At 38.2% G+C, this 25,498-nt stretch overlaps 1 long non-coding RNA gene across 1 annotated transcript in view; it reads right to left on the bottom strand.

The window, feature by feature from the left end:
* Nucleotides 1-800: 800 nt before the first annotated feature.
* Nucleotides 801-25,498, bottom strand: part of LOC133249195 (uncharacterized) — a 918,569-nt gene continuing 893,871 nt past the window's right edge. Inside the window, exon 6 of the long non-coding RNA XR_009736866.1 lies at nucleotides 801-855. This is a non-coding gene — a long non-coding RNA (uncharacterized LOC133249195). The remainder of the gene's footprint in view (nucleotides 856-25,498) is intronic.

Genomic DNA, 25,498 nt, shown 5'->3' with positions numbered 1-25,498 from the left:
TTGGGAACCTGATTCGAAGAATTGATTCATTGGAAAGACCCTAATGCTGGGAAAGATTGAAGGCAGAAGGAGAAGTGGAAGACAGAGGATGAGATGGTTGTTTGGCATCATCAACTCAATGGACATGAGTTGAGTAAACTCTGGGAGTTGGTGATGGATGGGGAGGCCTGGTGTGCTGCAGTCCATGGGGTTGCAAAGAGTTGGACACAACTGAGTGATTGAACTGAACTGAATTTTTTTCAAGGTGAAATAAAAACCCAGAATATCTCTCCTATGCCATAAGCTTTTCAATACTCTGGTGTTTTGTTTGGATTTATATATAATCTAGGGAGCAATATGATTTTTTTTAACCATTGACTCTTTAAAGCAAATATCTTACCAAACTAATGTCTTAAATTGCTTTCAAAAACTTGTCCTGGTTAAGTTCCACCATAGTTGAGCCCAAACTCCTGGAAAAATTGAGTTCATGCAAATTGTACCATGATGTTTGACAGAGTTTCCACTGATGTGTATGGCAGCTCTCTGAGCTGAAGTGAGAGGATTAACATGCTTTGAGTGACACCCTGAAAGCAGTAAATTATTTTTTGCATACAGCACTGAAGAGGAAAAAATAGCTTCACTCATTTTGTTGTGTGAAAGCATGTCCTTTTATCACAGTAAACCCTTAAAATAGTTATTACCATTAGCAAGTCATATTTGTACATTGGTCACAGATAACAACTGCACGTAAAACATTATAAAATATTTACTTGAACTCTAAAACACGTAAATCAATAAACAAGGAAATGAACATATTTCACCTACTTTTGAAATATTACTTGATCGACTTGCAGATCGCCTTGGGGATTTGTCATTCTGAAAAATAAGATTAGAGACATTGATTAAAATATAGCAATAATCTTTACTGCTGAGAAAAAAAAGCATATCACAGGCCAAAATGAAGATGTCCTTCTTAATGTTCTGACAGACATAAAAACTGCTTACAAAAGATAGTATTTCTCATACCAAATTTTATTTGTATAGTACATATTAGTGTCTTTTTAAAAAATATTTCAATTAGTATCAGGGTTTATACCAACCTAAGAATATTTATTTCCAGGAAATGTTTATTTCTGTAGAAAAATATATGCAGTTCCTTTGAAATAGATGGGGAACAGTGGAAACAGTGTCAGACTTTATTTTGGGGGGCTCCAAAATCACTGCAGATGGTGACTGCAGCCATGAAATTAAAAGACACTTACTCCTTGGAAGAAAAGTTATGACCATCCTAGATAGCATATTGAAAAGCAGAGACATTACTTTGCCAACAAAGGTCTGTCTAGTCAAGGCTATGGTTCTTCTAGTGGTCATGTATGGATGTGAGAGTTGGACTGTGAAGAAAGCTGAGCACTGCAGAACTGATGCTTTTGAACTGTGGTGTTGGAGAAGACTCTTGAGAGTCCCTTGGACTGCAAGGAAATCCAACCAGTCCATTCTAAAGGAGATCAGTCCTGGGTGTTCTTTGGAAGGAATGATGCTAAAGCTGAAACTCCAGTACTTTGGCCACCTCATGGGAAGAGTTGACTCATTGGAAAAGACTCTGATGCTGGGAGGGATTGGGGGCAGGAGGAGAAGGGGACAACAGAGGATGAGATGGCTGGATGGCATCACTGACTCGATGACGTGAGTTTGAGTGAAGTCCAGGAGATGGTGATGGACAGGGAGGCCTGGCGTGCTGCAATTCATGGGGTCGCAAAGAGTCGGACAGGACTGAGCGACTGAACTGAACTGAACTGAAATAAATTCAGAAATGAAAATATAATCCCTTATTTCTTTTTTGGCTTTGGCTACCAGGAAATTATGAGTAAATTCTGGTTCTCAGTGTCAGTAAAAATTGCATCTGTATGCAATTTTTGGTACATGGTACATAACATCTAACTTGTATTCTTCTACAATACACTTTATTTGTCTTTTCTCTTATTTTAAAAATGAGGAAAAGCTTAAAGACAATTTAAAAGGTAATTGTTTAAATTAATAATTTAAAATTTAAAGCTTAAAAAATAAATTAAAAAAATTATACCTCTGTTCTTGCCTCCTAAGGAATTCTCAATTTTGGAGAAAAGAAAAATGCAAAAAGCTCTTGAATAGATATTTTTATAAAAAAAAATTTGTACAATTTTAAAGTAAAAAGGGCCCCTGATAAGCAGCCCACCTCATTAGAAGGCCACAGGCATTGTGCTACCTGCAGCCACGGAGTGCTGCCTCATGGGGCCCACACCAGGTCATCCCTCCTCCCGCCACTCCAGTTATCTCATCGGCAAGCAGAATCCAAGAGGTCATAGCACATCTTCCCTTCAGTGTAGAAAACCTTGAAAGATACTGTTCTGGAAACCAATATTTTGTGAAAGGTCTGTGTTAGGCAGTTTAGAAATCTTTTAAAAAATATTTCTGAGCATCTGGACTCAATACCACAGTGGATCAGAGTAGACAACTACAGTGCATCTTGACAGAAGTAATTTTTGAAATCAAAGTTTTTATAACAACCTGCAGGTCTGAAACTGCCCGGTGATGACTGCTGGAGACAGTTTTCAGAAGCACTGTGATGAGGGGATATGGCAATGTGTTAATGTGGAAACACAATAGCTGCATTCACTGCAAACTGTCACTGAGTCTGGCGCAGGCTTGCAGGCATTACAGCTGAACAGTGCTTTTTCCTTTACATGCAACTTCCGTCTCATACAACCATGAATGTCACTGTGAAGCATGTTATTACAGACTGAGATGAGTCACAACTATACGATTAGTTACACCTTGTAACAGCCCTGTGATCCAGCTGGAGATTAATGTGTGTTTTCCCCGAAGACATTTTTCCTTGATTAGCTTCCTCTGGTGATGGAGAGAAGTACTTTTCCACTGACACTTCAACTCCTCTTCTACAGACCAGAAAACAAAACTAATCCATCTTTTCTTCTCAGTAAAATTCAGAATTTTGACATGCTACTTGATAGAAGAGAGGTCAATGATATAACAGACTTGAGGGGAGTTTGGTTGTCCTGGTTCTTTTACTGTGTTTTCTATATTTATATGATATTTGAGAACCTAACCAAAGAACTAAAATTGAAAGGCGCTTCAGCAAGAACTAACAAGCACTATACACATTGGATTTGACATCAGGTTACCTATTTTTCCATCCAAGTGGGACTCTGCCATGTCTTGAGATAAAAACGAGGGTCAGGTCCTTCTACAATTGTGAATGAATTCATCATGGGGCTATAATAAGCAGACAATTTCCACAGCAGCTCCTGATCTAGTAGCATGGGAAACACCTGCTTGATTATTTAGTATTTCAAAAGATCTTTTACCTTGAAATCCATTAGTTCTATTCTCTTTTAATACAAGGTTAGGCACTGAAGGAAATAAACAAGCTTAGACAAGGGTTAGCATTTTGCCATGGCTAAGGTCTCTATTATTTTTATTCCAGTTAACACTTGGGAACAGAGAAGTTACCCTATTTCTCACCTGCAGTGATGTAAAATTTGGGGTTTTGATGTGAACTAGACTTGTACCTCTGCACTAGTTCTAGCAGGAGTGTATTGAAGATCCCAGGCCTCTAAATTCCTCCCTGTGAAATGGGTAGATAATATATTGGGGGCTGGATTGAATGAGTTATAGATGAAAAAATTTATAGATTACAAGATTATAATATTTCCATTATTATTCACAGGTAGAGGAAACACCCAAAGAGCTCCATCAAAAATCATGACAATCATCACAAGTTACTAGATCTGTAATTTTAATATAAACACCCTAGTTTCTCTGTCCTGCAATTCCACCTCCATTGTGGATTAGATTCTGGTTTATAAAACTTAAGAATGGAAATCAAATTGCTCTCTACCAAAGAAGATTAAGGATTCCAGTCTGCTTTGCTTTCGAAGCAAAGCACCAGAAGCACTTTCTTTCCCTCATGGAAAACTTCCAAAGCAACCTGTCCAATTTCTACTGATTAATTGGGTGGTTCGTCCCATTACTATTGCTGTGATGTGTTGTTTTTTTCTGGATCAGTGAAATATGGTCATCATACCTCATTATGATCAGTTTAAATTTTTTACCGTAGATTAAATAGAAGCTATCACAGAATATAATGTAACTTACAGGTACACAAATTATAATGACCTTGTAGGTCACTAAAAGTTGAAACCAACAAGAGTTCCAGACAAATCTACACAAAAATTATGGGATCGTGAAGCAATAATGTTGATAAGATATTTTAGTAGATAAATCTTAGCAGCTTATTCATGGCATGCAGGGAGAGAAACTTCTAATTTCATAACTAGTTTAAAATCTTTTCAAAAGTTTATACTTTTTAATGTATCTGATATTGCTAATTTTTTGTGATTATTATTATTAACATAAGAAATATTTTTAAAATTTGACCTTACTAAGCAAGGCTTGATTTTTATCACCAGCAAGAATAAATGATTACCAAATAAGGAAATCGTTACTAAATTGTTTTTACTCATTTAACATTATAATCTAAGGAAAATGACATAGTTCCTTTAAAGTGGAATGCTCTGTTCTAAAGAATGTATGATACAGTGGGCTTGTATTTATCTACAGAAGACTACTCTCTATATATCATACCAGTAATCAGGAAAGGGAAGTAAAGAAGCTTGAGGGAGGATTTTTGTTTGTTTTTGAAGGAAAAAAAATCTATTTCTTTTTTTTTTTAATTTCATTTTATTTTTAAACTTTATATAATTGTATTAGTTTTGCCAAATATCAAAATGAATCCGCCACAGGTATACATGTGTTCCCCATCCTGAACCCTCCTCCCTCCTCCCTCCCCATACCATCCCTCTGGGTCATCCCAGTGCACAAGCCCCAAGCATCCAGTATCGTGCATCGAACCTGGACTGGCAACTCATTTCTTACATGATATTTTACATGTTTCAATGTCATTCTCCCAAATCTTCCCACCCTCTCCCTCTCCCACAGAGTCCATAAGACTGTTCTATACACCATAGAAAACTATAAAACACTGGTGAAAGAAATCAAAGAGGACACTAATAGATGGAGAAATATACCATGTTCATGGATTGGAAGAATCAATATAGTGAAAATGAGTATACTACCCAAAGCAATTTATAGATTCAACGCAATCCCTATCAAGCTACCAACAGTATTCTTCACAGAGCTAGAACAAATAATTTCACAATTTGTATGGAAATGCAAAAAACCTCGAATAGCCAAAGCGATCTTGAGAAAGAAGAATGGAACTGGAGGAATCAACCTACCTGACTTCAGGCTCTACTACAAAGCCACAGTTATCAAGACAGTATGGTACTGGCACAAAGACAGAAATATAGATCAGTGGAACAAAATAGAAAGCCCAGAGATAAATCCACGCACATATGGACACCTTATCTTTGACAAAGGACGCAAAAATATACAATGGATTAAAGACAATCTCTTTAACAAGTGGTGCTGGGAAATCTGGTCAACCACTTGTAAAAGAAACTAGAACACTTTCTAACACCATACACAAAAATAAACTCAAAATGGATTAAAGATCTAAACGTAAGACCAGAAACTATAAAACTCCTAGAGGAGAACATAGGCAAAACACTCTCTGACATACATTACAGCAGGATCCTCTATGACCCACCTCCCAGAATATTGGAAATAAAAACAAAAATAAACAAATGGGACCTAATTAACCTTAAAAGCTTCTGCACATCAAAGGAAGCTATTAGCAAGGTGAAAAGACAGCCTTCAGAATGGGAGAAAATAATAGCAAATGAAGCAACTGACAAACAACTAATCTCAAAAATATACAAGCAACTCCTACAGCTCAACTCCAGAAAAATAAACGACCCAATCAAAAAATGGGCCAAAGAACTAAATAGACATTTCTCCAAAGAAGACATACAGATGGCTAACAAACACATGAAAAGATGCTCAACATCACTCATTATCAGAGAAATGCAAATCAAAACCACTGTGAGGTACCATTTCACACCAGTCAGAATGGCTGCGATCCAAAAGTCTACAAATAATAAATGCTGGAGAGGGTGTGGAGAAAAGGGAACCCTCTTACACTGTTGGTGGGAATGCAAACTAGTACAGCTACTATGGAGAACAGTGTGGAGATTCCTTAAAAAACTGGAAATAGAACTGCCTTATGATCCAGTAATCCCACTGCTGGGCATACACACTGAGGAAACCAGAAGGGAAAGAGACACATGTACCCCAATGTTCATTGCAGCACTGTTTATAATAGCCAGGACATGGAAGCAACCTAGATGTCCATCAGCAGATGAATGGATAAAGAAAGCAGTGGTACATATACACAATGGAGTATTACTCAGCCATTACAAAGAATACATTTGAATCAGTTCTAATGAGGTGGATGAAACTGGAGCCTATTATACAGAGTGAAGTAAGCCAGAAGGAAAAACATAAATACAGTATACTAACGCATATATATGGAATTTAGAAAGATGGTAACAATAACCTGGTGTACGAGACAGCAAAAAAATCTATTTCTAAGTGCAGAAATCAGAATAAGACAATTTCAGACCATTAATCAGACAACAGATATGATGGTATTCTACAGTTTTCTTCCTTTGTCCTCCCGACCCCAGGCTAAAAGACAAGAATATTTGAAAGAAGAAAAAATGAGGCAATTTTGAGGATCATCTGAAAAATTCTAAGTTGATCATGAAACTATTTCTGTTAAATAGTTAAAGAATTAAAGCTTAAAATAGAAGAAAAAGTCTTTGAAAGCAATGTGGCTTGTAAACAAAAAAAAAAAATGACACAAAGACATTGAATAATATAATAAAACTCAAATAGATTTATTAAAAACCTCATGTCCTTTTGATAAAAAATACTTCTAAAAATGCCTATGAAATATTTAAAATTTATCTGGCTTCAAGTAGTACCTCAACAAAAATCTCCAAGTAGAGATTTTATAGGGTACCTGTCTTGATATTGAGCCAGTAAAATTAGAAATAAAAATTTGAAATGTTACTAATAAATCTTGATCACCTGAAAACTAACACATTTTAAGATAAGGCTTGGTTCAAAGAGACCAGTTGTCTTGCTGTTCACATTGTTCACACTGTTCACTAAACCCAGGATAGGCAAGGCATGAGTTAAGAGCCTGGAAGAAGACTTGAGGAGCCACAGGCACTACAGACACATTTATTCTCTCCTGGCTGGCCCAGCAGCCTTAGCAGCAGCCATAACATGACACACTACAGCACAGCCTCTCCCGTGGCTGGCCCAGCAGCCGTAATAGTATTCTCCTCTGGCTGATGCAGCAGACACAGCTGGGCCACAGTGGTAAAATGTCCCCACTTTCTAGGTGGAGCTAATGTATATGAATGCTGCACACAGCCCGTGACCAAGTGAGTACTTCGTGACATGCATGTGCAGGCTACAAATGATCTCAGCTGTTACATAATCCTTATTTACAAAACATGGGGCAAGAGCAAGAGGCTGTGGAGTGAGAGAGTCTGACCATACCATCCTGGGTAATTTGCTCTTTCCATACACTTATTTTTCAAGAAAACATAATTGCAGTTTTATTTACACTGTTCTTGACCATAAGAACATAGAATTCCCTAATCCGTATTATGAACTCTGTATAAATGAAACTTCAAATGTATTAAGACAGTATCAAAAAATAAAGAAAAAAAATAAAAAGAAAAGAAAGTTACACTATGGACTTGTGTTCAGTTGTGTCTGACTCTTTGTGATCCCATGGACTCTGCCATCAGGCTCCTCTGCCCATGGAATTTTCAAGACAAGAATACTAGGGTGTGTTGCCACTTTCTTCTCCAGGGGGTATTCCCGTCCCAAGAATCGAATCTTCACTCTTGCATCTCCTGCATTGGCAACTGGATTCTTTACCATTGTGCCACCTGGGAAGCCTATACTATGGTATTATTTGGGACTAAAGATGAAAAAATTCCTTTAACATATTAGCATGTGTCTAATAATGTATCTAATAGTAGCATGTATGTTTGATACACCAGCAGTGTACCAAAAAATGCTCCAGGAATAAAATAAGATTTATTCAGGATGTTTCCTTATCAGGAAATTGATCAACAATTCTTTGATAAAGAAAAACATTATGATCCTATAGTTAAGGTGTTTAACAAACTTTGGCACTCTTACTGCAATGTAAGCTTTAAGTAAAAATTGAAGGAAATCTTTACAGTGATAAAGATAATATCTTAAAAATCATTATCAAATATTAAATGGCAAAATACTAACATTACACTAATTAAAGATGTTCTTTTAGGGATACTTGCTCTTTTTATATGATTTTATTTACTCTGGCTGCTCTGGGCCTTCTTTGCTGCATGTGGGCTTCTCTCTGCTTTGCTGAGCGGGGCCTGCTCTCTATTTGCGGTGTGCAGGTTTTTCACTGCAGTGGCTTCACAGCTGTGGCACCTGGGCCCTCGGGCACAGGGTCAATAGTTATGTTACATCGGCTTGGTTGCTGTATGGTAAGTGAGGTCTTCCTGGATCAGGGATGGAACCCATGTCTCCTGCATTGGCAGGAAGACTCTCTACCACTGAGCCACCAGGGAAACATGAGATGCTTGCTCTTGCTATTATTATTCAGCTTAACTTAGAGTTTCTAACAAACGTAACAACAAAAAGATAAAATCTTTGAAATATTATTGAAAAAGAAGCTATAAATAAGCCATTTTTCTTTATTGATAAATATAATATTATATAAATTCCAACTTCCTCTAGTTATAAAGGGGCTTCCCCGGTGGGTCAGAGGTTAAAGCGTCTGCCTGCAATGCAGGAGACCTGGGTTCGACCCCTGGGTCGGGAAGATCCCCTGGAGAAGGAAATGGCAACCCACTCCAGTATTCTTGCCTAGAGAATCCCATGGACTGAGGAGCCTGGTGGGCTACCATCCACAGGGTCACAAAGAATCGGACACTACTGAGCGACTTCACTTTCACTTTCTTTCTTTTTAGTTATAAAAGGAAACTGCAGTTAATGAGACTTTAATACAATGGCTAGATAGAGAATATGTATACCACGGCAGAGTCTACAAATTTCCTAAAACCCACTATCCCTTCTTCTGTACTAAGAAAATGGTAACCAGGTATGCATTATCCCTGTCATGTTACATCTCTCAGGGTTCCTTCCAATTACAGGTTGCCTGTGGCCAAATTCCCTCCAGTGAGATGTGGGCAGAGCTAATATTTGTCAGCTATCTGCTTGTCCCATAAATCTAAACTTTACCCCATGTTCTCTTCTGCTGCTCTATGTAAGGATGGCGTCTATTGGAACAAGCCAGGAAGCACATATTAAAGGTGGTACAGCTGAATTCCCCTGAGTCCCTTAATGACCATTAGTGAAAAGCCATCTGCTAATTTGTAATATACATTCTAAACAGTCACAAGAGATAAATAAATTTGTATTTCTTTGGGGTCACCACATTTTTGGATTTCTTTATATAACAGTTTAGTCTCTCCTAATGGAAATACTGCAAAATCAATAGCTTTCTCTCTTCTAGTTATAAATACCCAGAAGTGTAAAAATAAAACCCAAACCTATAAAACACTTAAGAATAGATGTGAAAAGATCCTCTTAAAATCTTATTAAAATATAAAATATAATATCTTATTGAGGAGTATAAATCATGATCTTAAAACATTCTTTAATGGCAAGAATATTTCATAAAATATAGATCTTCTATAAATTGACATGTAAATAGAGTGTCAGTTCAATAAAGTCTCAAATGAAGTTCAATTTTTTTGAAGTAGAAAGAAAATAGATAAAATGATTTTAAAGAGCATGTATATAAAAATAAATGTCTGAGAATAGAAAAAAAATACTGGAAAAAAAGGACATCTCCTTATGCTAGGCACTACCCATATAAAGTCACTGTCATTAAGTCAGTATGATATTGACATAAGAATTAATCAAAAGTCTGAAACCCAGGATAGAAGATCCAGAAATAGGTATAAGAATTTCACATGTGACAAAGCTAGTAGTAAAATTAATATTGAAATGATAGTTGATATAATAAATTATGTCTGACTCTTTGTGACTCCATGGACTGTAGTCTGCCAGGCCCCTCTGTCCACGGGGATTCTCCAGGCAAGAATACTGGAGTGGGTTGCCATGCTCTCCTCCAGGGGATCTTTCCAACTCATGGGTTGAACCCAGGGCTCCCACATTACAGGTGGATTATTTACCATCTGAGTCATCAGGGAAACCCAAGAACACTGAAGTAGGTAGCATTTTGCTTCTCCAGGGGATCTTCCCAACCCAGAAATTGAACCAGGGACTCCTGCATGGCAGGCGGATTCATTACCAGCTGAGTTGCCAGGGAAATCCTAATCAAAAGTCAGTAAAATCCAGAATAGAAAACCCAGAAATAATTATAGGAATTTCACATTTAATAAAACTAGTAGTCAAATTAATATTGAAATGATAGGTAATATAATAAATGCTTCTGGACAAGAAAAAGTAAACCCATATCAAATGACATTTATAGCCAGAGTATATAAAACAAAGTCTAAATTGTAAAAAATAATAAAAAGTCCTTGAAATAAGCCTACATTATAAATGCAATTTTGGGGTGAGAGAGATCTATATAATATAGGAATCAGAAGCCGTAAGTTGTATTTGGTTATATTATATTGGAAAAATGCAATAATGGAAGTGAATAAACAAACAATAGAGTTAGAAAAAAAGTACAGTACAGAAGACTGATAAAGTTCAGTTTCTATAATTATCAAAATGATAGTTGGTAAGTCATGTCCAACTCTTTTCGACCCCATGGACTATAGCCTGCCAGGCTCCTCTGTCCATGTGATTCTCCAGGCAAGAATACTGGAGTGGGTAGCTGTTTCCTTCTCAAGGGATTGAACCTGGATCTCCTGCATTGCAGGCAGATTTTTTTTTATGATCTGAATCACCAAGGAAGCCAAGGCTTTGTCAATTCACACATACACACAAAATGGTAACAGAAAGAATCCCAACAACAACAGCAACAACAAAAATTAAGCAAAAGACAAGAATTGAAATGAATAAAAAGTAACTACAGATTGTTAATATGCATATGACAGCATACTTAAAATCACAAGCAGTCAGGAGAATGAAAATTGAGGTAACAAGACAATGTTTTATATCCATTGTGCTGGGAAAATGGAAAAGAGCAATAGCCTCTATTGTTGGTGGGTAAGAAGAAGAAATTCTCTTAAAAATTACTAGCAGGTCTGTTAATTTCTGCAGTATCATTTGAACAACAACCAAAAAAAAAAAAACATTTTTCAACATCTGTTAAATTTTAAAATATCATTTTATGCAGCAATCTCACCCCTGGGAATCTATCCCAGAGAAATAAAAGCACTGGTACATAAGGGTATGTAAATAAGAACTCAGTACAGCTTTGTTTTTAATTGACAGAAAAACTGTCTTGCAACAGAGATGAGTCAGTTGGTAAGTTAATATCTGGCACCTTTAAGCCCACTCTCCTAAATTCTCCTCTGGATCTGGGATGCTGCAAAGTCACACATCTCCCTCTGAATACAGTCTATGAAGGGCCCCACAGGGAAACTGGAAGCCTGGGTAAAGAATGTGGGACGGCTTCCTGTTGGCTCTTTAACTGCTTCTTGTGTGTGAGCATCAGCCTAGGATCATTTCTTCCTCAAGCAGCACACTTGTGGAAGCAGATTCAGGTTTTAGACTCCAGCACCAGCCCAGCTGGCTCCCTCCTCAGAAGTCTGAGTTTTGGTTCCATTGGTGCCTCCTCCAAGCTTTTAATAATTCCATTATCCTTCCTTTGTTCACACAGACCTGGGGGCAGATGATGGCTTCCGGCAATTCCAGTTTGTAATATCTTACTGTCCTGTTTTTTTTTTTTTTTTTCCCCTTTACTGTTACCTAGTGATCTTTTACAGCTAGGAAATAAGTCTTTATAATAAATTACATATGATAAAACAAAAATTCTGGTTCCTGTCTCCTGACCAGAACCTGACTAACAGAGTAAACAATGCTCATTAGCAGAGAAATGATTAAGTTATAGTGGAACTACAGCCTGAAATATTATGCAATAATGAAAAAGAATGAATTGGCTCTCTGCCATTTGACCTAAAGGGATTTCCACCAAATAAGACTGAGAATGTAAAGTAAAATGAGAAGTGGTATAATAGGATTATTTGTAAAACATATAAAGGCAGACCCTCTGTAATTGTCTATGGGTGCATATATTTCTGTGTAGACACATATCAGTGCATGGCTATATGAAGACAGAAACAGTCACAGAAAGATACACATGAATTTCTAATGGTGCAGGTGGGAGGGCAGAGAAAGGAGACAGGGGAAAAGGCCTTAAGGAGCAAAAGAACACGTTGGAAATTGTTTATGTAAAATTATGTATGTATGTGATGTGTGTATGAAAATTGCAATCATTTATGAAGTTAGGCATGATGCTATTAAGGTAAAAAAAAAAAGAGTTAAAGTATATAGGATGAGTTCATTTATTTAAACACAAGTAAACAGAGCCATGCTCAAACTACCGCACAATTGCATTCATCTCACATGCTAGTAAAGTAATGCTCAAAATTCTTCAAGCCAGGCTTCAGCAATATGTGAACCATGAACTTCCAGATGTTCAAGCTGGTTTTAGAAAAGGCAGAGAAACCAGAGATCAAATTGCCAGCATCCGCTGGATCATGGAAAAAGCAAGAGAGTTCCAGAAAAACATCTATTTCTGCTTTATTGACTATGCCAAAGCCTTTGACTGTGTGGATCACAATAAACTGTGGAAAATTCTGAAAGAGATGGAAATACCAGACCACCTGACCTGCCTTTTGAGAAACCTATAGCAGGTCAGGAAGCAACAGTTAGAACTGGACATGGAACAACAGACTGGTTCCAAATAGAGAAAGGAGTACGTCAAGGCTGTATATTGTCACCCTGCTTATTTAACTTATATGCAGAGTACATCATGAGAAACGCTGGGCTGGAAGAAGCACAAGCTGGAATCAAGATTGCCAGGAGAAATATCAATAAGCTCAGATATGCAGATGACACCACGCTTATGGCAGAAAGTGAAGAGGAACTAAAAAGCCTCCTGATGCAACTGAAAGAGGAGAGTGAAAAAGTTGGCTTAAAGCTCAACATTCAGAAAATGAAGATCATGACATCCGGTCCCATCACTTCATGTAAAATAGATGGGGAAACAGTGCAAACAGTGTCAGACTTTATTTTGGGGGGCTCCAAAATCACTGCAGATGGTGATTGCAGCCATGAAATTAAAAGACACTTACTCCTTGGAAGGAAAGTTATGACCAACCTAGAAAGCATACTGAAAGGCAGAGATATTACTTTGCCAACAAAGGTCCGTCTAGTCAAGGCTATGGTTTTTCCTGTGGTCATGTATGGGTGTGAGAGTTGGACTGTGAAGAAAGCTGAGCGCCGAAGAATTGATGCTTTGTTGGAGAAGACTGAGAATCCCTTAGACTGCAAGGATATCCAACTAGTCCATCCCAAAGGAGATCAGCCCTGGGTGTTCATTGGAAGGACTGAAACTCCAATACTTTGGCCACCTCATGCGAAGAGTTGACTCATTGGAAAAGACTCTGATGCTGGGAGGGATTGGGGGCAGGAGGAGAAGGGGAGTACAGAGGATGAGATGGCTGGATGGCACCACCGACTCGATACACATGAGTTTGGGTGAAATCTGGAAATTGGTGATGGACAGGGAGGCCTGGAGTGCTGCAATTCATGGGGTCCCAAATAGTCAGACACGATTGAGTGACTGAACTGAACTGAACTGAAATAGAGCCTTTTTGAATAAAAGCAGTGTCCACAGCTCTGAAAGGAAGATTGCCTCCTAATAGGGGATGTGGCATTTTGGACAAGTTAAGTATTTGCAATTCCTTGCAAGAAAACAAAAGGAAATGAGTTTTTAAAAAGAGTTTGCATACTCTAGTTTGAAAATGTTTCAAACCACAACTTATTTGGATGAGAAAAAAAGAACATAAAGAAATTGGTCATTGGCTAAGTTGCCAGAGCACCAGGGAAAAGACCATGAGGGTTTCTTTAATTCACCCATCTTTACAGTTATGAAAAGACAGAGAATAAAGGGTGCAGAAAGCTGATAAATGCAGGAGGCTATGGCTTCATTTCAGGGATTGTATGAAAGGTGGGTGATATTAGGTCTTTTTTTGGGCAATTACTTCTTTTTGAATTGAAGTATAGTTGATGTATAATATTATATAAGTTAAAGGTATACAATATAATGATTCACGAATTTTAAGGTTGTATTTCTTTTATAGTTATTAAAAAATAATGACTATATTTTCCATGTTCTGCAATATGCCCTTGTGACTTGCTTTATACATAATAGCTTGTATTTTTTTACCCCTTGCTCTGATCTTGCCCCTTCTCACCCCTCCCCACACTAGTAATCACTAGTGTATTCTCTATATCTGATTAGTTTATTTTTTGTTATAGTCACTAGCCTGTTGTATTCTTTAGATCCCGCATATAAGTGATGCCACTTATCTGAACTGAACTGATAAATGATGTCATATGATGTATTTTTACATTATATAGATTCAATTCAGTTCAGTTCAGTCTCTCAGTCGTGCCGACTCTTTGTGACTTCACTAACTGCAGTACACCAGGCCTCCCTGTCCGTCACCAGTTCCCAGAGTTTACTTAAACTAATGTCCATTAAGTCAGTGATGCCATCAAACTATCTCTTTCTGTCATCCCCTACTCTTCCTGCCTTCAATCTTTCCCAGCTTCAGGGTCTTTTCTAATGAGTCAGTTTTTCCCATCAGGTGGCCAAAGCATTGGAGTTTCAGCTTCAGCATCAGTCCTTTAAGTGAATATTCAGAACTGATTTCCTTTAGAATGGACTGGTTGGATCTTTTTGCAGTCCAAGGGGCTCTCAAGAGTCTTATCCATTACCACAGTTCCAAAGCATCAATTCTTTCGTGCTCAGCTTTCAGGATAGTCCAACTCTCACATCCATACATGACTACTGAAAAAACCATAGCCTTGACTAGACAGACCTTTGTTGGCAAAGTAATGTCTCTGCTTTTTAAAATGCTGTATAGTTTGGCTATAGATTTTCTTCCAAGGAGCAAAAGTATTTTGATTACTTGGCTGCAAGCACCATATGCAGTGACTTTGGAGCCCCCCAAAATAAGATCTCCCACTGTTTCCAATTATTTCCCCATCTATGAATGATGAATTGATGGGACCAGATGCCATGATCTTAGTTTTCTGAATGCTGAGTTTTAAGTCAAATTTTTCACTCTCCTCTTTCAGTTTCGTCAAGAAGCTCTTTAGTTCTTCATTTTTTTTTCATAAGGGTGATGTCATCTGCATATCTGAGGTTATTGATATTTCTCCCAGTAATCTTGATTCCAGCTTGTGCTTAATCCAGCCTGGTATTTTGCATGATGTACTCTGCATATAAATTAAACAAGCAGGGTGACAATATACAGCCTTGACATACTCCTTTCCTGATTTGGCACTGGTCTGTTGTTCCATGTTCAATTCTAACTGTTGCTTCTTAACCTGCATACACATTTCTCAGGAGGCAGGTAAGGTGGTCTGTTAGTCCTATCTCTTTAAGAATTTTCCACTGTTTGTTGTTTACCCACACAGTCAAAGGTTTGGTATAGTCAATAAAGCAGAAGTAGATACTTTTCTCGAATTCTCTTGCTTTTTTAATGATCCAGGGGACATTGACAATTTCATCTCTGATTCTTCTGGCTTTTCTAAATTCAGCTTGAACATCTGAAAGTTCACAGTTCACATACTGTTGAAGCCCGCCTTGGAGAATTTTGAACATTACTTTGCTAACGTGTGAGATGAGTGCAATTGTGTGGTAGTTTGAGCACTCTTTGGCATTGCCTTTCTTTGGGATTGAAATGAAAACTGACTTTTTCCAGTCCTGTGGCCACTGCTGAGATTTCCAAATTTGCTGACATATTGAATGCAGCACTTTCACAGCATCATCTTCCACGATTTGAAATAGCTCAACTGGAATTCCATCACCTCCACTAGCTTTCACATTCCAGGATGTCTGGCTCTAGGTGAATGATCACACCATTGTGGTTATCTGGGTCATGAAGATATATTTTGTATAGTTCTTTTGTGTATTCTTGCCACCTCTTCTTAATATCTTCCACTTCTGTTAGGTCCATACCATTTCTGTCCTTCATCTAGCCCATCTTTGCATGAAATGTTCCCTTCGTGTCTCTAATTTTCTTGAAGATATCTCTAGTCTTTCCCATTCTATTGTTTTCCTCTATTTGTTTGCATTAATCACTGAGGAAGGCTTTCTTAATCTCTCCTTGCTATTCTTTCGAACTCTACATTCAAATAGGTATATCTTTCCTTTTCTCCTTTGTCTTTTGCTTCTCTTCTTTTCTCAGCTCTTTGTAAGGCCTAGTTGGGCACAGTGACCTAGACAAGGACCAGAGAACAGTCACAGAGATGGTGATACTGCCCAGGTGTCAGACTTTGCCCTCACTTCATTCATTTATGGTCCATTTTTAAAAATTCCTCATTATATGATAATATTTGCCCACTAGAGAGTGTGGAATTATAAATCTTGATGCAGTATTTTTTGGGATCTTTTAGAAAGCTTGAAAGTCAAGCTTAGTTTTCATGAATGCAAGTCTTGTGCATACATGCAAGAGATCATAACCAGATTGTCTCTGAACCTTAATAGTAGCTTTAAGACAGCATTTCTGTCTTTATCTTTCTCTATTGCTCACCTTCCATAGCTAGAGTAATCCCTCTGTAGCTATTTAAAAACAAACACAAAAAACAAACCCACACTTTATCTTTAACAAAGGAGGCAAGAATATACAATGGATTAAAGACAATCTCTTTAATAAGTGGTGCTGGGTAAACTGGTCAACCACTTATAAAAGAATGAAACTAGAACACTTTCTAACACCATATACAAAAATAAACTCAAAATGAATTAAAGATCTAAATGTAAGACCAGAAACTATAAAACTCCTAGAGGAGAACATAGGCAAAACACTTTCCGACATACATCACAGCAGGATCCTCCATGACCCAACTCCAAGAATATTGGAAGTAAAAGCAAAAATAAACAAATGGGACCTAATTAAACTTAAAAGCTTCTGCACAACAAAGGAAACTCTAAGCAAGGTGAAAACACAGCCTTCAGAGTGGGAGAAAATAATAGCAAATGAAACAACCGACAAACAACTAATCTCAAAAATATACAAGCAACTCCTACAGCTCAATTCCAGAAAAATAAATGACCCAATCAAAAAATGGGCCAAAGAACTAAATAGACATTTCTCCAAAGAAGACATACAGATGGCTAACAAACACATGAAAAGATGCTCAACATCACTCATTATCAGAGAAATGCAAATCAAAACCACTGTGAGGTACCATTTCATGCCAGTCAGAATGACTGATCCAAAAGTCTACAAGGAATAAATGCTGGAGAGTGTGTGGAGAAAAGGGGACCCTCTTACACTGTTGGTGGGAATGCAAACTAGTACAGCCACTATGGAGAAGAGTGTGGAGACTCCTTAAAAAACTGGAAATAGAACTGCCTTATGACCCAGTAATCCCACTGCTGGGCATACACACTGAGGAAATCAGAAGGGAAAGAGACACGTGTACCCCAGTGTTCATCGCAGCACTCTTTATAATAGCCAGGACATGGAAGCAACCTAGATGTCCATCAGCAGATGAATGGATAAGAAAGCAGTGGTACATATACACAATGGAGTATTACTCAGCCATTACAAAGAATACATTTGAATCAGTTCTAATGAGGTGGATGAAACTGGAGCCTATTATACAGAGTGAAGTAAGCCAGAAAGAAAAACACCAATACAGTATACTAACACATATATATGGAATTTAGAAAGATGGTAACAATAACCCTGTATAAGAGACAGCAAAAGAGACACTGATGTATAGAACAGTCTTTTGGACTCTGTGGGAGAGGGAGAGGCTGGGATGATTTGGGAGAATGGCATTGAAACATGTAGAATATCATATATGAAACGAGTTCAATGCACAATACTGGATGCTTGGGGTTGGTGCACTGGGACGACCCAGAGGGATGGTATGGGGAGGGAAGAGGGAGGAGGTTCAGGATGGGGAACACGTGTATACCTGTGGTGGATTCATGTTGAAATATGGCAGAACCAATACAATATTGTAAAGTTAAAAATAAAATAAAATGTTAAAAAAAAAAGAAAGAAAGAAAGAAAAAAAAACCCCACACTTTACTATTTAACACAGTTCAGGATTCTTGTATATTCTCATTAGATTAATTATTAGACAATTGAGAGAGGATAAGGAAATAAATGACCTCATAAAAGCTCATATTAAATTTAAATTATTTTTCCTCATACACATTCTGTTGGATGCAGGAGGGAATGACTAGGAAAAGCACTGGAGAGTTACGGTCTTATAGAACATTATATTTAATAATACATTTGCCAGGATGGTTGGATACAAATTCCACCTACATCACTCATGGTGCCATTTTGGGCAAGTTACTCAGGCACTTGCAACTTCTGTTGAGATAGTGCAACCTGCTGATAAGGACACAGCCCTCTCAAGCTGGCTGTAGAATTAAATTGGAATGTAGTATCAAATGTTCAGCTTGAACATTAGGGGCTTAACAAACAACAGCAGCGTTCGTCTTACATTTTCTATAAACTTTAACTCTTATTTCCATACAGCCTGTATTTCATTACATTCAAGGCATACTGTGTTAGAAAAAGTTCTGAATCCACCTCTTGAAACTGCAGAAAAATTAGTTTCAGAAATGTGTTATGAAAATGTGTCAGGATCTCACTGTTACTACTGTCCATTAGGGTAGCTTTAACTTCATGAAGTAATGCTTCGTAAAGGGGGCCGCACCCTTCCCATATTGGCTCTGAAGCTAAGGAGGAAGCCTCTAATGGGGGAGGCTGGAGATGCTGAACCTCAGCTTGGCCTATTTTTCCCCTGGACTCCTACTATGATGGGCTTTTAACCTTTATGTATCCAGGATGTCTGTGTGGATTTGCTTCCAGTACACAGGGTGAGGACACCCTGTCTGTGTGCAGTCATCTGCCCTTCCTAAGTGTATCCACACCCATAAACTCCTGGCAGGTAAGTACTGAGAGGGCCACCGTGAGTATCCCTCTTTGCTTTATTGGTATAAGAACTGAGGAAGGGGCTTGAGTTTCCTGAAGATAAACCTACATTAGGTGGTAGAGTTGAGAGGACATGACTGTCTCTACATGTGCGTCCAGTAGCTTTTCCATCACACCATGTAGTCCAATCATTCATTCATTTACCGATTTCAAACTGAGCTCCCAAAGTACAATACAATGTGGGATATAACCCCACGTTGTCCAACACTGCCTGGACCCTGAAATCTTAACTCCATATATGTCATCAGGTGCATGCTGCTGCTGCTGCTGCTGCTGCTGTTGCTAAGTCGCTTCAGTCGTGTCCGACTCTGTGCAACCCCATAGATGGCAGCCCACCAGGCTCCCCCATCCCTGGGATTCTCTAGGCAAGAATACTGGAGTGGGTTGCCATTTCCTTCTCCAATGCATGAAGGTGAAAAATGAAAGTGAAGTCGCTCAGTCGTGTCTGACTCTGAGCGACCCCACGGACTGCAGCCTACTGGGCTCCTCCGTCCATGGGATTTTCCAGGCAAGAGTACTGGAGTGGGGTGCCATCGCCTTCTCCGCATGTGCATGCTAGGGATCTCCATACCCTCCCTAAGCCTGCCATGTACCATGTCCTGGGTAACTGACAAGATGAGAAAACCAAGGCACCTGGCCACGTGCACACCTTTTGGTTCCCCCCATCCAGAAACAGCACACTTATGCTCTGAGTGCCCTCCTCTCCCCAGTGCATAGAATCTTGCACAGACTATCACTCAAGCCTCCCCCCCTCCCCACACCAGCCCCACTCTTTGGCAGTGGCTAGACTCAATGCCCAAGCTGGGCCATACACTCTTCTTTATTTAAAGCTTGAACACCACAGTGTAAATCAACTATACTCCAATAATTTTTTTTAACAAAAAAAAAGTATTATAAGTACTGGACTGAGTAGGATTTGGGCATGTTTCAATAAAGACTGATCGAACTGGCTTGAGCCTCCTAATTTTCAGGAACCCCAATTTTCCATGAGACAGGTAAATGCTATCCCAGATAAATACACAATGTAAGCAAAAATTTGCTTGCTATGCAAACTCAAATATAGGGGATGTATAGAAATCCCCTAGCTACCAGTTCTGTTACTGCCCCCAAACTTCCTTTCCATAAAAAAGACTCATTGTACATAAATAACAATTACTAATACAACTGATTTGGGAGTAATTTTGTCTATTATTCTACTACCATTTTAAAGTATCTCTCAAAGAAAGGGTTTATATTTCCCATTATATGTTTATTATATTTAAATCCAGTACAGTACTGGCCTGGACCATCATATATATTTAATAAATGAAATAGAGCTACTATTAATTCTGCATGTTTCAGAGAGATATCAGCATAAATATTCTTGAGAATAATAAACAGCAACTATATGACTGTAATCTATGTGATATTTCCACAGTTTATTGTGATCCACACAGTCAAAGGCTTTGGGATACCCAATAAAGCAGAAATAGATGTCTTTCTGGAACTCTCTTCCTTTTTCCATGATTCAGCGGATGTTGGCAATTTGATCTCTGGTTCCTCTGCCTTTTCTAAATCCAGCTTGAACATCTGGAAGTTCATGGTTCATGTATTGCTGAAGCCTGGCTTGGAGAATTTTGAGCATTACTTTACTAGCGTGTGAGATGAGTGCAATTGTGCAGTAGTTTGAGCATTCTTTGGCATTGCCTTTCTTTGGGACTGGAATGAAAACTGACCTTTTCCAGTCCTGTGGCCACTGCTGAGTTTTCCAAATTTGCTGGCATATTGAGTGCAGCACTTTCACAGCTTTCACATCACCTCCACTACCTTTGTTTGTAGTGATGCTTTCTAAGGCCCACTTGACTTCACATCCAGGATGTCTGGCTCTAGGCTAGTGATCACACCATCGTGATTATCTTTGTCTTTAAGATCTTTTTTTGTGCAGTTCTTCTGTGTATTCTTGCCACCTCTTCTTAATATCTTCTGCTTCTGTTAGGTCCATACTATTTCTGTCCTTTATTGAGCCCATTTTTGCATGAAATGTTCCCTTGGTATCTCTAATTTTCTTGAAGAGATCTCTAGTCTTTCCCATTCTGTTGTTTTCCTCTATTTCTTTGCATTGATCGCTGAGGAAGGCTTTCTTAGCTCTCCTTGCTATTCTTTGGAACTCTGCATTCAAATGCTTGTATCTTTCCTTTTCTCCTTTGCTTTTCACTTCTCTTCTTTTCACAGCTATTTGTAAGGCTTCCCCAGACAGCCATTTTGCTTTTTTACATTTCTTTTCCATGGGGATGGTCTTGATCCCTTTCTCCTGTACAGTGTCATGAACCTCAGTCCATAGTTCATCAGGCACTTGATCAGATCTAGTCCCTTAAATCTATTTCTCACTTCTACTGTATAATCATAAGGAATTTGATTTAGGTCATACCTGAATGGTCTAGTAGTTTTCCTTACTTTCTTCAATTTAAGTCTGAATTTGGCAATAAGGATTTCAAGATCTGAGCCACAGTCAGCTCCCGGTCTTGTTTTTGCTGACTGTATAGAGCTTCTCCATCTTTGGCTGCAAAGAATATACTCAATCTGATTATACTATGAAATTAAAAGATGCTTACTCCTTGGAAGGAAAGTTATGACCAACCTAGATAGCATATTCAAAAGCAGAGACATTACTTTGCCAACAAAGGTCCGTCTAGTCAAGGCTATGGTTTTTCCAGTGGTCATGTACGAATGTGAGAGTTGGACTGTGAAGAAAGCCGAGTGCCAAAGAATTGATGCTTTTGAACTGTTGGAGAAGACTCTTGAGAGTCCCTTGGACTGCAAGGAGATCCAACCAGTCCATTCTAAAGAAGATCAGTCCTGGGTGTTCATTGGAAGGACTGAGGCTAAAGCTGAAACTCCAATACTTTGGCCACCTCATGCGAAGAGTTGACTCATTGGAAAAGGCTCTGATGCTGGGAGGTGTTGAGGACAGGAGGAGAAGGGGACGACAGAGGATGAGATGGCTGGATGGCATCACCAACTCAATGGACATGGCTTTGGGTATACTCTGGGAGTTGGTGATGGACAGGGAGGCCTGGCGTGCTGCAATTCATGGAGTCGTAAAGAGTCGGACACGACTGAGTGACTGAACTGAACTATGTGATATTTCATTCATGAATAATGAAATATATATTTTCTGCATTTATAATGGAAATAAAAATCTATACCTATTTTTAAAATGTTGCAAAATTATACAATCAAAAATACAAAGTAATATTGGATTTGTTTTGACTATAGTATATGTATTTCCCATACAATATTATTAACTCCTTCATATGGCAACATAATTTATGAAAGTTTTTCATAAATTATGATTATGATTTATTACTCCAGTCCTGGAGTAATCAAAAACAATTGGACTTTGACCTAGGACTTTGAGCTGAAATTTTTAAAAGAGGTAAAAAGAACACTAGCCTGATTGTGGCTAAAAGTATTACCTGGAATTCTGATGTTATACTGCATCTAATTCAGCTGCCTCTCCTGTAGCAGAGGTATTAGCTTTTATATATTTGAGCTTTTCTATATTTATGAAGTGTTTACATAATTTCAGTCACTCACATGTGGAAATCTGATGGGGCTAAACTTTAATCTCAGTGGAAATTGCTGAGATCCAAAACATGAGCATATGTGCAAGAAGGGAACTTGAACTAATGGCTATTTATTAAATCCATTTGAATTTCTCATAATAGAAATAATCTTAAGGGATAAAATATAATAAACTCAGGGCTAATGTATCTGCTGAAAATTCTCTACTTCAATATCAGAAGTTCAAAAGGCATTTAGACATTTTACCACAAGCAGATTTCAAAAATTAGTGAATTTTCAAATACACTCTGTGGTCAATGAAAATTAACACTTCCTAGACCTTCACTTAATAGAGTCCAGAGAACAATTCAGGGTCTGAAATTTTTAAAGCATACAAAATGCAAATTGCAGATATTTTACCAAAAATCATTTCAGTCACTCAATAGTGTCTGAATCTTTGCTACCACATGAATTGAAGCATGCCAGGCGATGGCTCCCCACTCCAGTACTCTTGCCTGGAAAATCCCATGGATGGAGGAGCCTGGTGGGCTGCAGCCCATGGGGTCGCAAAGGGTTGGACACAATTGAGCGACTTCACTTTCGCTTCTCACTTTCATGTATTGGACAAGGAAATGGCAACCCACTCCAGTGTTCTTGCCTGGAGAATCCCAGGGATGGGGGAACCTGGAGGGCTGCTGTCTCTGGGGTCGCACAGAGTTGGACACAACTGAAGCGACTTAGCAGCAGCAGCAGCTGCAGACTTCCCTGTCCATCACCAACTCCTGGAGCTTGCTCAAACTCATGTCCATCGAGTTGGTGATGACATCAAACCATCTCATTCTCTGTTATCCCCTTCTCCTCCTGCCTTCAATCTTTTCCAGCATCAGGCTCTTTTCTTCACATCAGGTGGCCAAAGTATTGGAGTTTCAGCTTCAGCATCAGTCCTTCCAGTGAATATTCAGGGCTGATTTCCTTTAGGATTGACAGGTTGGATCTCCTTGTAGTCTAAGGGACTCTCAAGAGTCTTCTCCAACACCATGGTTCAGAAGCATCAATTCTTCAGCGTTCAGCTTTCTTCATGGTCCAACTCTCACATCCATACATGACTACTGGAAAAACCATAGCTTTGACCAGACAGACCTTGTTTGGCAAAGTAATGTATCTGCTTCTTAATATGCTGTCTAGGTTTGTCACAGCTTTTCTTCCAAGGAGCAAGCATCTTTTAATTTCATGGTGGCAGTCACCATCTGCAGTGACTTTGGAGCCAAAGAAGATAACGTCTCTTACTGTTTCCACTGTTTCCCCATCTATTTGCCATGAATTGATGGGACTGGATGCCATGATCTTAGTTTTTTGAATGTTGAGCTTTAAGTCAGCTTTTTCACTCTCCTCTTTCACTTTCATCAAGAGGCTCTTTTGTTCTTCTCTGCTTTCTGCCATAAGGGTTGTGTTATCTGCATATCTGAGTTTATTTGTGTTTCTCTTGGCAATCTTAATTCCAGCTTTTGCTTCAACCAGCCCAGCATTTCTCATGACGTGCCCTGAATGTAAGTTAAATAAGCAGGGTGACAGTATACAGCCTTGACATACTCATTTCCCAATTTTGAACCAATCCATTTTTCCATATCCAGTTCTAACTGTTGCTTCCTGATCTGCATACAGATTTCTCAGGAGGCAGGTAAAATGTTCTGGTATACAATACAATAAATAGGGACCACTATCAAAGTATTGGTAGTTCAAAATGAAATAATATTAGTGAATTATTATTTACCAACAAAAAGAGTTATTTGCTTTTGTAACTCGTTTCTACAGGTCCTTTTAAAAAGAGATTTTTTAATTTATTTTATCATTTTAAATTATATAAATTTATATAGTTTATGTGTACAGAGAAATTTGCAAATTGTCTTTACAGTAACAGGTGAAGAGTCATTTCCCAGTCTTTGAGATGATATTATTGATTGTTTTAAGATGTTGATGTAATACAGAATAAAAGTAAAGCCAACTTCAAATCAGGCAATCTGTAAAACCATAAAAGTATATATATATATATATATATATATATGCAGAAACTTAATTTATAAGCATATTTAGAATCGATTGTGTTAGAGGACAATGGATGTGCTCTGCTCCCTTGGCATGTGGAGCCCTAAGGACACACATTTCATGACAGTGGCCCTGACTCTCCTGATGCAGGGTGCCTCCACATCCCCATCAGTCTCTTGAGACCAGAGAGCACATCACCAGCACACAGCTGGAGATGCTGGAGGGCAGCCAGATGCAAAGAGCACCACCTAAAGCTAACGGTGCACAGAATTGCCAAAATTTGAGTTGGTTGTTAAGAAAAGCAACTCCAGATCCAGAAACTATTTGAAATCTAGAAAGATTCTGCCTATAGTCATTCTAAAAGGACAAATAAGCAAATCTCTCATAGAGGTTAGTGTCTTATATTAATACTTAATAGTATAAATTTCTTGAGTTAATAACATGTTAATTTATAATATATCTTGACAAAAAAATTAGATGTCCAAAGTGGTATATTGTTATAGTTGCTGATTAATTTGTGTCAGTGAGAAGTTCCTAAATATTTCAAGTATTTAAAAAACTGATGATAAAAACTGTGACAAAAAGAAAGAAAACATAAAGTATGGTAAAAAAAATTTAAATGAGAATTTTTTGTGGTAATATTGATGCATTTTCCAATCAATAAGTGGTTTAAAAAATAAATTTCAAAATAGATCCTCTAATATTTTATTGTT

This window comes from Bos javanicus, chromosome 6 (assembly GCF_032452875.1).
Source record: "Bos javanicus breed banteng chromosome 6, ARS-OSU_banteng_1.0, whole genome shotgun sequence".
In the NCBI taxonomy this organism is placed as follows: Eukaryota; Metazoa; Chordata; class Mammalia; order Artiodactyla; family Bovidae; genus Bos; species Bos javanicus.
This window is presented reverse-complemented; position numbering and strand designations above follow the sequence as displayed.